The following is a 13,622-nucleotide window of genomic DNA, read 5'->3' as shown; positions in this document are numbered from 1 at the left end:
GATCACCCAACTGATAGCCATGTTCCATGTAGATTTCTGGGAGCTAACAAAAAAGTAAGTTTCCAAAGTGCTGATATGACTCCATTGTTGTACACTGGATCCTTGTTATACGCTGGGGTTTGGTTCCAAGATCCCCCGTGTATAACAAAATCCGTGTATGCTCAAGTCCCATTAAGTATAATGACATACCAAAATGGTGTCCCTAATAAAAAATGGAACATCAAGGTAAATTTATACTTTTTTGGAACATTTTCAAACCGTGTATGCTTAAATCCGTGTATAAAAAATCTGCGTATAAGAAGGGCCGACTGTATGACCTATTGTCTTCTGGTTTGGTTCTGAAACCAGTTCAAAGTCCTAGCTTTCTATACTGTCATTTAAGGTGTTTGTCTGACTGTCCATTACGCTATACAAATTTAAACGCTGGAGTATAGATGTATTAACTAGTGGGATTAATTGTATTAATTAGTGGGATCAAATCATGCATCATAGTTAAGTTTTGGAACTGGTATTTCAAGAGTGTGTGTGTGTGTGTGTGTGTGTACACATACATATACATGCTGTATTTTAAATATGTTTTAAATGTTTTGGTGTTTTAGCTGTTTTAATAAAGCTGATGCTTAATTTTTTTAACTTTTGTAAATGAATGTTTTAGTTGGATCTTTTTTTAAATTATTATGAACCTCCTTGGAACCCATTTTGTGAGAAAGAAAGGTATAAATGCAATAAATTAACTTTTATTATTATTATTAACATTTATTTATAAAGCGCTGTAAATTTACACAGCGCTGTACATACAATCTTTTAGTTAGACGGTTCCCTGCCCTCAGGCTTACAATCTAAAAAGACACGACACAAAAGGAGAAGGGAGTGGTGGTGGGGAAGGGGCCTTTCTAGTAGGATAATACATATAAAATACATAGCAATACAGGAAATGATTCAATAAAACAGACAACAATAATAAATAATAATAAATAAAGTTTTTATTTATATCCCGCACCTTCCTTCGATCAGGGCGGCTTACAGTATAAAATTTCAAACAACAATACATACAATAAAATCCAAAATACATCACATATAAACAATAATAAAAAATACAGGCAAAAAAGCCCCAAAGCCCTTCCTCTTGGCCACGAAAGAGGAGGGAGGCCCACAGGATTTTTAATCGGGGAATGCCTGTTGGAACAGGAAGGTCTTCAAATCCTTCCTGAATTGGGCCAGGGTGGTAGTCGAGCGGAGCTCAGTGGGCAGCGTATTCCAAAGGGCTGGGGCAGCAGTGGAAAATGTCCTCCTTGTGGTGGAGGACAATCTAGCCCCAGGCACCTTCAGTAGCTGCTGCCCAGATGTCCTGAGGGTGCGAGGCGGAATGTACGGGGAGAGGCGGTCCTTTAGGTAACCTGGACCCAAGCCATTTAGGGCTTTATAGGTAATAACCAACGCCTTATATTGGGCCCGGAAGCGGATAGGCAACCAATGGAGATCTTTCAATACCGGTGTTATATGGCTGGTCCTGGGAGCACCAGTGACCAGCCGGGCTGCCATGTTCTGAACCATTTGCAGCTTCCGAGTTTGATATAAGGGTTGCCCCATGTAGAGTACATTGCAGAAATCCAATCTCGAGGTTACCAGAGCATGTACAACAGTTTCTAGGTCCCTCTGGGCCAGGTATGGGCGCAGCTGGCGAATCAGCCGAAGCTGATAACAGGTGCTCTTGACCGTCGCATTCACCTGAGCAGTCAGGTGAAGCGACGAGTCAAGAAGCACCCCCAGACTGTGCACGGAGTCCTTCACAGGGAGCGTGACCCCGTTCAGGACAGGTGGAACCACCGCCATTCCTGGACCAGGGGAACCTATAACTAGTACCTCCGTTTTCTCTGGATTCAATTTGAGTCGGTTTTCCCTCATCCAGCCCATTACTGACTCCAGGCACGCCACGAGAGGAGAGACCTCATCCCCAGTCACTGCATCAGTCGGAGACATAGAAAAGAACATCAGATAGCAAGTGACAATTATGCAATGCCTGGGAACGCTTCTCTGAACAGGATGGTCTTCAGCTCCGTTTTGAAGCTGGTTAAAGAAGTGATGGCTCTTGTTCGTTTGTTTTGACTTCCTCAAAAATGTTTTATTATTATTTTGGGTTGGCTTTTTGCTCCTTAATGCACATTTATGAAACTTGGACTAGAATCCTGCTGGTGGCTTACACTGGGTTAACATCAGTTTTACCAATGTAAGCTGCTTTTTCAACCAGTATATAGAAGTAGCAGCAGCAAGTGAACAAGAGCAAAAAACATTTTTCAGGACCGAAAGCTGCTCCACCAATTTCCAAGCAGCTCAGAAGTCAGTTGGGTTCTCTCCTGGTACAGCAGTTCATCACATGAAGGATGGGATGCCATTGTCTGTCCCTGTCCTGTCCTTCCCTCCCGACTGTGGGAAGGACTTTCACACATAACCTGTAGTTGACCGGGCGAGGAAGCGCCAGTGAAAGTGATTGCACAAGTCACTTTCACAGGAAAGCAGGCTGAAAAGCACTTCAAGCCATCAGTAAAGTGTCATTCTGCTGTCATTTGCCATCATTTCATATTAATAGAAGAAACCATTGATATCATGATGGCTGAATGACAGGAACAGCGCGCTTTCATGTGAAAGTGATTTGCACAATCACTTTCACTCGGAAGTCATGGATGGGTCACGGATGGGATAAGAACGGAAGAGCGATCCTGTCGCTATCCCATTCCCATGTGATAAACTCCAGAGATGGCTTCCATTGTCATTCCCTGCTCTGCAACCTCTATTTCCATTAACCCCATTGTCATGTTGCCACGTATATTAGCACAGTTACAATGGCCAACAGGACAGTGACCTTGAAATATAGGTGTAGATTGACATTGTGAGAATTTCTTGAAAACGTTCCAGACCAACCAGAAAACTTTGGCTTTTATTTTTTCTGACCCATTTTATTGCTGTTTGTTATGCTGCTACTTAATCCTTTTGTTCTGTTTTGTTTGAAGACAGGTCCAAAAATGTATTTTTGTTACAATGTAATAGTTGGAGATTCTGTTAAATAGTCTTTCTATTTACACCTATTTTCCTTGTAGAATTTGACTATCACTTTAGCAGACAGATCATACACCATCTTTGGTGGGAATCCTAACACAGAGTACTTCATAGAAGAAAATGCCCTCTACCTGGTTGTCGAGATCTCAGTCCCTGGCAAATATGATATGACCCTTGTCTGGAACAGACACATGAACATATTCATCAAGATATCCAGAGAAGCAAAGGTAATGTCAGTTTCTAAAAGTTTCTTCTTTACTTCACATCTTATTGGCCAATATATTGCTGATGGGCATACAAATGAAATTGAATAGGTAGCTACAGTGCCATATTATGGTTGTAGCTATGAGGCTGCAGAAAAATGAGAGCATTTTCCTTCCCAGGTAAGAAGTCTGCCCCCAGATGAAATTTCCCTTCATATTGCAGTAATTTAAAACTTCATTTGCACATTTAGAAATAGAGTTTAGGGGGGCGCAGTGGTGCAATCTGCACCAGGTGATACCCCAGAAAGGGGGGTGATATCCAGTTATGCCCCCTGCACTCTCCCCATTCACCATCCCCACACCCACCCCTTTTCCTCTGTCCTGTCTTTTTCCTTGTCAATAAAAGAATGGGATGGAGAGAGCATGCACCGCTCACTCCTGGAAGCCCTGACCCTCAAACAGGCTGACACCTGGTGCAGGGATGCCACTGGCTGGTTTACTCATGAGTAAAATGGCACTTGGCAGCAAGGTGAAGGGGCATCGCCTTTTGGCTTCACCCCCAGCAGCCCCGCCCCATGCACTGGATGACACCGGTGAGCACCATTATTTGTAGTTTCACAATCCTTTTTACCTTTTTAAAAATATGTCAAAGCAGCTGTGCAGTGTTTCAGAATGAGCACACAACCACAGTGAGGAGGGGCTGCTTCTTTGTTAGATGCTTCTCTGTCCCAGATCACACCTTTGTCTATTCTTCTCTGTGACAGGGAGAAAAGATGCTCTCCCTCTATCTTTTTCTTTCTCAACAAGCTTCTTGGCTGATTGAAGATGTTTTGCTGCATTAATGTGCCTTAGGTTTGCCATAAATTAGAAACAACTTGAGGGCACACAACACATACAGTGAATTAAATCATTGATAATTTTCTGCCATACCATGAACAAAACCCTGAGATGGCTACCACACTCTTCCCAATTGGGGATTGGTGTGGAGCATGGCCTATGGGCTTCATTGCAACCTTTTTCTCCTCTAGCCCTTGGTCATACCCTCCAACCTTCCATAGGTGAAAACTGGGGCACCTGTGGCCAAGCAACATCTGAGTGCAGTCATGGGGGGAAAATTCTTAATGAGGAAGAACATGGAAGCTAGGAGAGGCTGTAGCAGTTTGCTTCTGCCTGAGCATACTGGGAAGGGCAAGACTCTGCCCAATCCTCACTTTTCCCCCACTGCTGTGTTAATAGAGTGCAAACTACATTTTGCACTTTGAAATTATTTTGCAGCAACTGAAGCAAGCTGCAGACAAAAGGAAAGTGAGAAGGAAAGAGAAACTGGGACATTTTTAAAACAGCTGAAAATATGAGGCAACAAATGGTGACATTTGGAGGATATGCTTCTCCCCCCCTTCCAAAAAAATATTTTGGTCTAAAATGGCAGCTAAATCACACATTCCAAATCGCAGCTATTGGGGAGGGGGGGAATCCTATAAATCCCAAATTTGGAAGGACCCAGATGGCCCACATACCAGCTCATTTTAGACCAAAGAAATGTGTGTGTGTGTGTGTGTGTGTGTGGAAGTAGAGGTGCAGCATTCTGACCATCTGAATTTGCTCACTCCTAGATGAATGAATGGGCTGGATTTGCTCTTCCTCTCTCTCCCAAGATGCTGCTTCTGGGCCATACCCTCAGCCTCAAGTTACCCATGGCTGCCTTGTACCTTATTAGCCCACTTTTGTGGACTAAAAAAAAGTCCGTAACTTATATTATTGTTGTTGTTGTTTTTGCAATCTAGGATCATCTCTGTGGTTTATGTGGCAATTACAATGGAAATATACGAGATGATTTTGAAACCCGAAGTAGATATGTAGCATCCAATGAACTGGAATTTGTGAATTCCTGGAAGGAGGATCCTCTATGTGGAGATGTATTCTTTGTGGCCGATCCATGCAGCAAGAATCCTTATCGCAAAGCATGGGCAGAGAAGAAGTGCTCTATCATCAACAGTAACGTATTTTCTGCCTGCCACAATAAGGTAAACCATAGAGTAGGACCCCCGTTGGCTTCATGGTTCAAAACATGGTCAATTCCCGTATACAGCCTTTCAAACTCCACCTGTCTTTATACAGGTTGAATCTCCCTTATCCAGCAATCTGAAATACTCCAAAATCCAAAATTGTCCACATGGGTGGCTGGGGTAGTGACACTTTTGATTTCTGATGATTCAGTATGCAGAAACTTTATTTCATGAACAATTTAAAAAATATATATTGTGTATTAAATTACCTTCAAGCTATCTGTATAAGGTGTATATGAAACATAAATGAATTTTATGTACAGACTTGGATCTCATCTTCAAGATATCTCATTATGTATATGCAAATATTCCTAAATCTGAAAAAAATTGAAATCAAAAACACTTCTCATTCCAAGTCTTTCCGATAAGAGATACTCAACTTATATGAATTTAAATGTCAACAAATCAATCACATGTTGATTTCAGGTCACATAGAAAGCCACACTCTTAAGACAGTAAAATATATACCATTCATAACTGACTTTTTTTACCACTGAGTACTATATTGACGCCATTCATAATGTCAGTATTGCAAAGTTTGCTTCATATATAAACGTCTAAGAAGAAAATTTGTGTTTTCTGACCATGTTCAAATTTTAGGCTATAAAAGTGCTATGGCTGATATTAGGGGCGGAGAAAATGCAGTGTCCAAGACTGTTTTGAGGCCTCCAAGAGTCCCCACATCTTCTAAAAAGAATTTTGAAGAAAAATATATTTATTTTAAAAAGCCTGTATGCCCTATAATTATGCCTTATAGGTGGTTCCTTTAGATCCAGAAAAGACCATTTTATTACCAAATAAGTCACCTAGGTTCAAGAAAGGCCTCTCCAGGGCAGCAGAACGAAATTGCCTCCAAGCACCCTGGAGAAGGCAGGGATCTACTGTGAGTTTTCTTTGAAAAACAGAAATGTCAAAATCCCCATTGGCATGGAGGTTCATGGTGTGGTAAGGAGTGTGAGTGGTCCCACAAGTCTCAGGAAAGTTGCCCATCCCAGCCCACAGCTTGTTAAGTCCCAACGAGAAGATACCCATTGAATCAATGGTAGCCTAATAAATAAACATGAGTGAGAAACAGTGTGGCATAATGGTTTGGGTGTGGGACTACAACTCTAGAGACCAGCGATCAATTCCTAGCTCGGCCATAAAAGCCACTGTGTGACCTTGGGCAAGTCACATGCTCTCACTTTAGGGGAAAGCAATGGCAAACCTCCTCTGAAGAACTCTTGTAAGAAAACACCATGATAGTTATGGCCTTAGGGTCACCATAAGCCAGAAATGACTTGAAAGCACATAACAATAAAAACATAGTCCCAATATGGAGAATGAAAACTTGAAATTGGTGGCATCAGCTGTTAAAACAGTATAATAGACAGCCTTGGAAAATGGTGGAGTCCCTATTTAAGCAGAGCTTGTACAGTTCCTTAGGAAAGGGATGTTGTAGTAATTGATTTCTTGTCTTAGCAAGTGATTGATGACAACTGAGATTCCTTACAATTCTATGAGTCTAACTACCATTGTTCTTAATGACTTTTATCGTTCAAAACTGATAGAAGAAATTAAACAAAACATGCCATCCAAGCAATAGCTGCAGATATTCAAAAATGGACACTACAGCCAGAATCTAAGACGCACCCCCCCATTTCTGCAAATGGAGGACACTTCCATATATTAATAGCAGACCTTTATATCTCATCAATTTTTTTTCTGGAGCACCTTCTGACTTAAGAGAGTGAGTTCATGTGGGCGGAGGACTGGGAAGCTCTCATAGACTACATATGTAGTACACTTTGGATGAAAGCTGACTACAGTTCAGAAGGTGTTCCACATCTGAAAGCCCATGTCTAGAAGTGCTGCTGAAGCTCTCTTTGACTGGTCTCAGATTGTGAACTTGTCCGGCCAGTAATCATTAGTTACATGGCCAAGTGACTGGCATTTCCCTTGAATTCATTATCTTTCTCAGAGAGAAACTATGCACTTGAACGCCTCACTGGTTCCTTCATCATTGCAGTAACATCATCCCAGGTGCCAGGGACCTTGGGAAATGACATGTTTTGGGGGGTGAGGGTGTCTGGTATACTGCTGATGCAAATCTCAGTGTACAAAGGATGGATGGAGGCCCCCCAGAAAGACCTCTAGAGAAACTATACTGCAGTGGTAACCATAGCTATTGGGAAAGTTAGAAGCTGAGATGCTCATAGGGAGATGGGAGTTTGGGTAATGAAATTGGGAGTGCAATAGTGTTGGAACTGGTGTCTTTTTAGATTGTAAGCCTTAGGGCAGGGAATAATAATTGTAAGCCACTCTGATAGCCTTTAGGGCTGAAGAGCAGGGTATAAATACCATAATAAATAAAATAAATAACTAAATAAAATCAGAACTTTCCCCCCAGTTTTTTTTTGAGAGGAAGAGGAAATCAGTTGTCAGGTTTCATCCCAGACATAAGCCAAGGAGATTTCACCCATGATTATCTGTTACTAGGAAAGAATATGTTGCCTAAGGATGCTTTGTTTGCTTAGCAGGTAATTGCTTTTCTGGTTATACTGAAAGTATTTTTTTTAAAAAACCCAAATGTTTGCTTACACATACCTTCCAGTTTAATGCTTCTGCCCTTGCTCCAGGTATACCGTATGCCACATTATGAAGCTTGTGTCCGTGATTCATGTGGATGTGACACTGGAGGAGACTGTGAATGTATGTGCGATGCCATTGCAGTGTATGCAAAAGCTTGCTTAGAAGCTGGCGTCTGCATTGACTGGAGAACCCCCGATTTCTGTCGTAAGTTATTATTGCTTTTTAAAGCTATGATAGTAGCTTTATATGTTCATATAATAATATACAGAACTAGATAATACTTTTTACGTTTACTTGTTACTGAAACCAAAAGAGAAAGAAGCAGTACATTTTTAGAGCAATATTTTCAAACTATGTCCTTAAGAACTCTAGTATTAGGGCTCTCAAATGAGAGGTTTGGTGGACAATTATCCCAGAAATAGCTTGTCTTCTGTCAATGATAAGGACAGTGACTTTGTTGGACTCCAGATTTTGTTGAAGTCTTTTTTTTTCTTATCAGCCCTGCCAACTCGACCAGTGGTGAGGAATGAAGATGTTTCAACCATGTACTTTCTTCTTTAAATCAGTTTTCCGTGGGTCTTTCTTTTTGTTGTTGTTGTTTTGCCTTTCAGGAATGTTTCTCAATAGATATAATAACAATCACATTCTCCTCTGCTTTAGCTGTCTATTGTGACTTCTTCAACTCCCATAAGAAGAATGGCATGATTGGCACCTATCATTACTACGTTAATGAATTAAATTGTACCTGGCATTATCGGCCCTGTAAATGTCTAAACATGTCATCATCAGTGAACGTCAATATTGAAGGTAATATTCTTTATATCTTAAAATACAAATTTAGATTGGCTAGTTTTTCTGGCAACTACAGTGCGTTACAGACCACCTGAAAGCGGCGGTCTGCCGCCACCTCCATTTCCGCCACCAGGAAGCTGCAGCCTCCAAATGGGGAGGCTTCCCGGTGGCGGAAAAAGAAGCCGCAAAAAGCTGCTTCTTTTTGCGCCGTGCTTGCGACACATGAGTGTGCAAATGGCACACTCGTGACGTCGCAAGGCATGGGCGACGTGCAGATGCTAAGCGTCCAGCATGTAAAAATGGCGGCGCCCATGTGTATAGGGCGCCTCCATTTTTACGCCCTCGTCACATGCTAGGGGTGAGGCCGGTATGGACTCTAGGTCCTCGGCCAAGCCATAGCACGTGACGGGGGTGGCGCAAAAGCCCGTGCGGAACGGGCCTACATTGCACAAAAAACTGTGCATTAAATACTTTCAGAGATAATTTTGCCTACTGGCAGGTGACATTTATTACAACCATGATAAAACTATTCACTAACAACTCAATATTAGATGCATCTACATTAGGGGTCGGCAAACTATGGCCCACGGGCTGGATCCAGCCCGGCGAGGCCTTGGGACTGGCCCCAGCCCGGTCCTGCCGCCAATTGGAGGTCTGGCGGAGGAAAGGCCGCGATGGAGCCCAGGACCTGGCAGGCCGCCATCCTGGGCTCCCTCGCAGCCTTTCCTCTCCCAGACCTCTCTCTCTGGAGAGAAGAGAGAGGAAAAAGAGGAAAGTGGAGGAAGAGGAACGAGAAGAAGAGGGAGGAGGAGAAGGAAGAAAGGGAGGAAAAGGAAGGAGGAGGAGGAGGAGGAAGAATAGGAAAGAGATGGAAGAAGGGGAAGGAGGGGAGGAAGAAAGGAAGAGGAGGAGGAAAAAGGGGAAAGGAAGAAGAAGGGGAGGAAAGGAAGAGAAGGAAGAAAAGGAGGAAAAGGAAGGAGGAGGATGAAGGACTAGGAGGGAGGAAGAAGAATAGGAAAGAAGGAGGAAGGAGGGAAGGAAGAGGAAGCAAGAAGAGGAGGAAAAAGGGGAAAGGGAGATGGAAGAGGGAGAAAAAAAGAGGAAAGGGGAGGAAGGAAGAGAAAGAGAGATGAAGGAAGCAGAGAAGGAAGAAGGGGAAGAAGAAGAAAGAGGAAAACAGAGAGGAGGAGGAGGAAGAAGGAAGAGGGAGGAGGAAGAGAGAGGAGGAGGAAAAAGAAGGAAGACTACAATTCCTGAGGCTGTGAATGGTTTGGGGGGAACTGCGTTTTGAAAGACGTTGCATGAGGAGAGTACAAGGTAGTGCTTATTTTTTATTTATTTATTTAAATTTAAAAAAAATTATTTAATTATTTTTTGGCTTCAGCCCCCCAGTTGTCTGAGGGACAGCAACCTGCCCCCGGCTCAAAAAGGTTGCCTACCCCTGATCTACATTATAGAAATAATGCAGTTTGACACCATTTTAAATGCTGTATCCCCAGCTTATTGAATCCTGGGACTGGTAGTTTTACAAGATCTTTAGCTTCCTCTGCCAAAGAATACTGGTGCCTCACAAAACTACAGATCCCAGGACTCCGTAGGATGAAGTCATGGCAATTAAAATGGTGTCAAATGGCATTATTTCTACAGTGTAGATTCACTCTCAATATTGGTTCAAAATTGTTTAACAGTTCTTTCCCCACATATTTTTACTCTCAATCTTTTTGTTTTGTTTTGACCTAATATATTAATTTTATAGCTTGCTCAAGAATTTTATCATTTAAAATGAAATTCATGTCAGTATTTGTTTCATCCCACACTTCTGTTCCACCACCCCATGGTTGATGGTCAGTTGCCAGAGTAAAAACTGGAGAGGGCTCCAATACCTTTCATGATTGTGTAGACCATGGTATTTCAGTGGGTGTTGCTTGTTAGCTGTTACATGACAAAGAACACTTGCTGAAATTCCCTCTTCTATACAACCATTAAAGGTAGAGTAGCCATCTCCAGTTTTCACACTGACAGCTCTATTTGCTGGTAATGGCAGATGAGCATTCAGTATTTTCATCCCAATTAAAACAGAGTCATCACTAGCCATGCCAAAGAAGCAGTTCTCACAAAATATGTGAAGAGAGAAGGAGCCAAGGGTATTTAAGTCACATCCTCCTTCAAAGACATCAGGTAGAACCCAAATAACATAAAGCTGGCAATGAGAACTCAGGAGCCATTTGAAAAATCAGTCAACTCTGCAACTGGGCTCTTACAGTAGAAGCATGGAGGAGGTTGTTGTCTATTCCATAAGGAACATTCACAGTTTCAGTTTCAGAAACTCCACTGAAATAAAAGGATGGGGGGAGTCAAAAAGGCCACAATAGACAAGGGCCATTCCACTGCTTGAGTACCAGGACACATTGTTTAAAAGCTGTCTTGAGATGAAGAAAGGTAACATACCAGCCCTTTCCTTTTGACATTGCTTGAGACATTAGCCATTAAGGAGTTTATCGCACTAAAAATAATGCGATCTGTCACTGATGGGATACAGTTGCCTTTCGAATTAATAGTGGGTATTGTCGCATGTAAATTGCCACTGACGCCACCAAGTTGCAGTCACCTGGCGGTGTCGGTGGCAATTTACATGCGATAATGCCCACTATTAATTCAAAACAAGAGTGTATCCTGTCGGGAATAAGTCGTGTTATTTTTAGTGTGATAAACTCCTGAGACAATCCAAAGGATGAGTCACCTGAAGTATCTAACCAGTATTTTAGAGAGGGGAGCTCTTCATTTGGTTATCTGGGTAAAAGCCCTTCAGAATCAAAACAATGGGGCATTTAGGTCTTCCTAGACTCCAACCTCTTGTTCTAAAATAGCTATAAATTGGAGATAAAAATAATGGTGTGGCTCATATGTTATTTTCTACATCATACAGCCTTCCCAACCGTATGCCACCTAAAAGAGAAATCATTATTTTTCTTGTTGGGTGGTTGCTATTCATGTTCAGCTGTCACTAAATTTGCTTCCCTTTACTTCTCTTCCAACCAATAACACTGGCACAAATTTGTTCAATTTCAGTTTATATGGGAAATCTGAATAAACAATGCTGGTTTACAGTATGTTGGAATAAGTTAACTGGGTATGATTTGCCTAATCTTTAATTTATTACAACTGTATACTACACTGTAATGCCTAGTTAACATATATAGTATAGTAAAAAGGGAAACTGCTTAAATATTATGTGCACATATCCTACATTAAACATTTATTGTAGAAATGCAAATCCTCCCTTGTCTTGTTCTTGCCTGCACTTCACAGTCACAAGAGAGATTGGGCATATGTGACCATGATTTTTGCACAAATCAAGTAAATTTGTTATGCAACAGCAGCTGCCTTGTTACAGAGGCTTTTAAAATTAGAAACATGGATTTACACCTTTTTTGATAAATGCTTTTTGAGCCTTCTATGCTTGTTGGGTGCGCGCGCACATGAACATGCTTTGCTTCACAAAGAGAAAAGACAGTTGCTGGAATCCTATATCACCATCTATGTTACGTAACTTTAAACATATTTAGCTATGTAGCAGCTACATGCTGAGAAACCCTGTGAATGAATTGCAATTATGAATAACAGGACATCAGCAAGCATGCCTGATACACCCTGGGACTGATATGATGCGTGTTGGGACTGATGCAATAATCATGATGCTGTGCATCAGTCCCATTGTGCATCATTTCCATTGTTCACCTGTCACTTTGCTGGCTCTGCTTTTTAGGCTGCATCTGAACTACAGAAATAATCCAGTTCGACATTACTTTAACTGCCATGACTCAATGCTATAGAATTCTGGGAATTGTAGTTTGTTGTGGCACCAGAGCTCTCTGACAGAGAAGGCTAAAGGTCTCACAAAACTATTTTGGAAAATTAGCCTGTCCCACTCAAATATTGATAGGAAGTTAGGTAAAATGGGCAAGAAGCTTTTAAACTTTTTCAGAAATATTTTGTAGAATATATTGGTAATAAATTATAATGTTTGAAAGCATGCATTTTTAATTAGCTCCTCAAAACATCTTTACAAATGGAAAGTATTCTTTATTTAGTCTATTTTTATCCTTAAGTCTACCTAAAACATTTGCTACATGCCTCTTAGACAATAAATTTATTCTTCCTTTATTTGTAGGGTGTTACAACTGCTCAGGGGATGAATACTATGATCCTAAGAAGAAAACGTGTGTGCCTTGTGGTAAGAAAAGAGGTTCACTTTCAGATACCTTGCTTGCAACAGTTCTAAAACTAAGAAAATGCATTCACATGGCAATCATATGCTTGCTTACTGAATCCATCAGGACTTTCTCCTCAGTGTGAATATGATGTGTAGGGCTGCTGCAGCCTTCTTTTGCAGTCAGGTTCATTCCAGAGCATGGATTTTGAGTCTAAAGTTTAGGCTTAGGATTTAGACTTAAAAGTTGACACTGAAGAGCAACATTCATCTAGTGTTTTAAATTAATGGTTTGATTGGATTGGTTATTTTAAAACTTTTTAACTATTACTATATATTGCTTTGAGAGCCAGTGAGATGTATTTCTTACAATTCTGGAGAACAGGGTTTGATTCCCCACTCAGCCATGGAAACCCACTGGGTGACATTGGCTGAGTCACATACACTCAGCCTCATAAAACCCCATGATAGGGTCACTGTAGGTCTGAAACAACCTGAAGGCATACAACGACAAATATATTGTTTTAGCTATTTTGTAAGCTGTTTCAGGTCCCATATCAGGAAAAAGTTGGAATATAAATAAAATAATCATAATAAAATAATGTGCTTAATCTTAAAACATGCAATATGCACTACAATATGGTGATTTAAGTCATTGTTGTTGTTAATTGCCATTAAGTTGACTTCCACTTATGGGGACCCTATGAATGACAACCTTCAAAGTCA

This window comes from Sceloporus occidentalis, unplaced genomic scaffold, assembly GCF_023333645.1.
Source record: "Sceloporus occidentalis isolate IW3139 unplaced genomic scaffold, rSceOcc1.0.p SCAF_4, whole genome shotgun sequence".
Classification (NCBI taxonomy): domain Eukaryota; kingdom Metazoa; phylum Chordata; class Lepidosauria; order Squamata; family Phrynosomatidae; genus Sceloporus; species Sceloporus occidentalis.
This window is presented reverse-complemented; position numbering follows the sequence as displayed.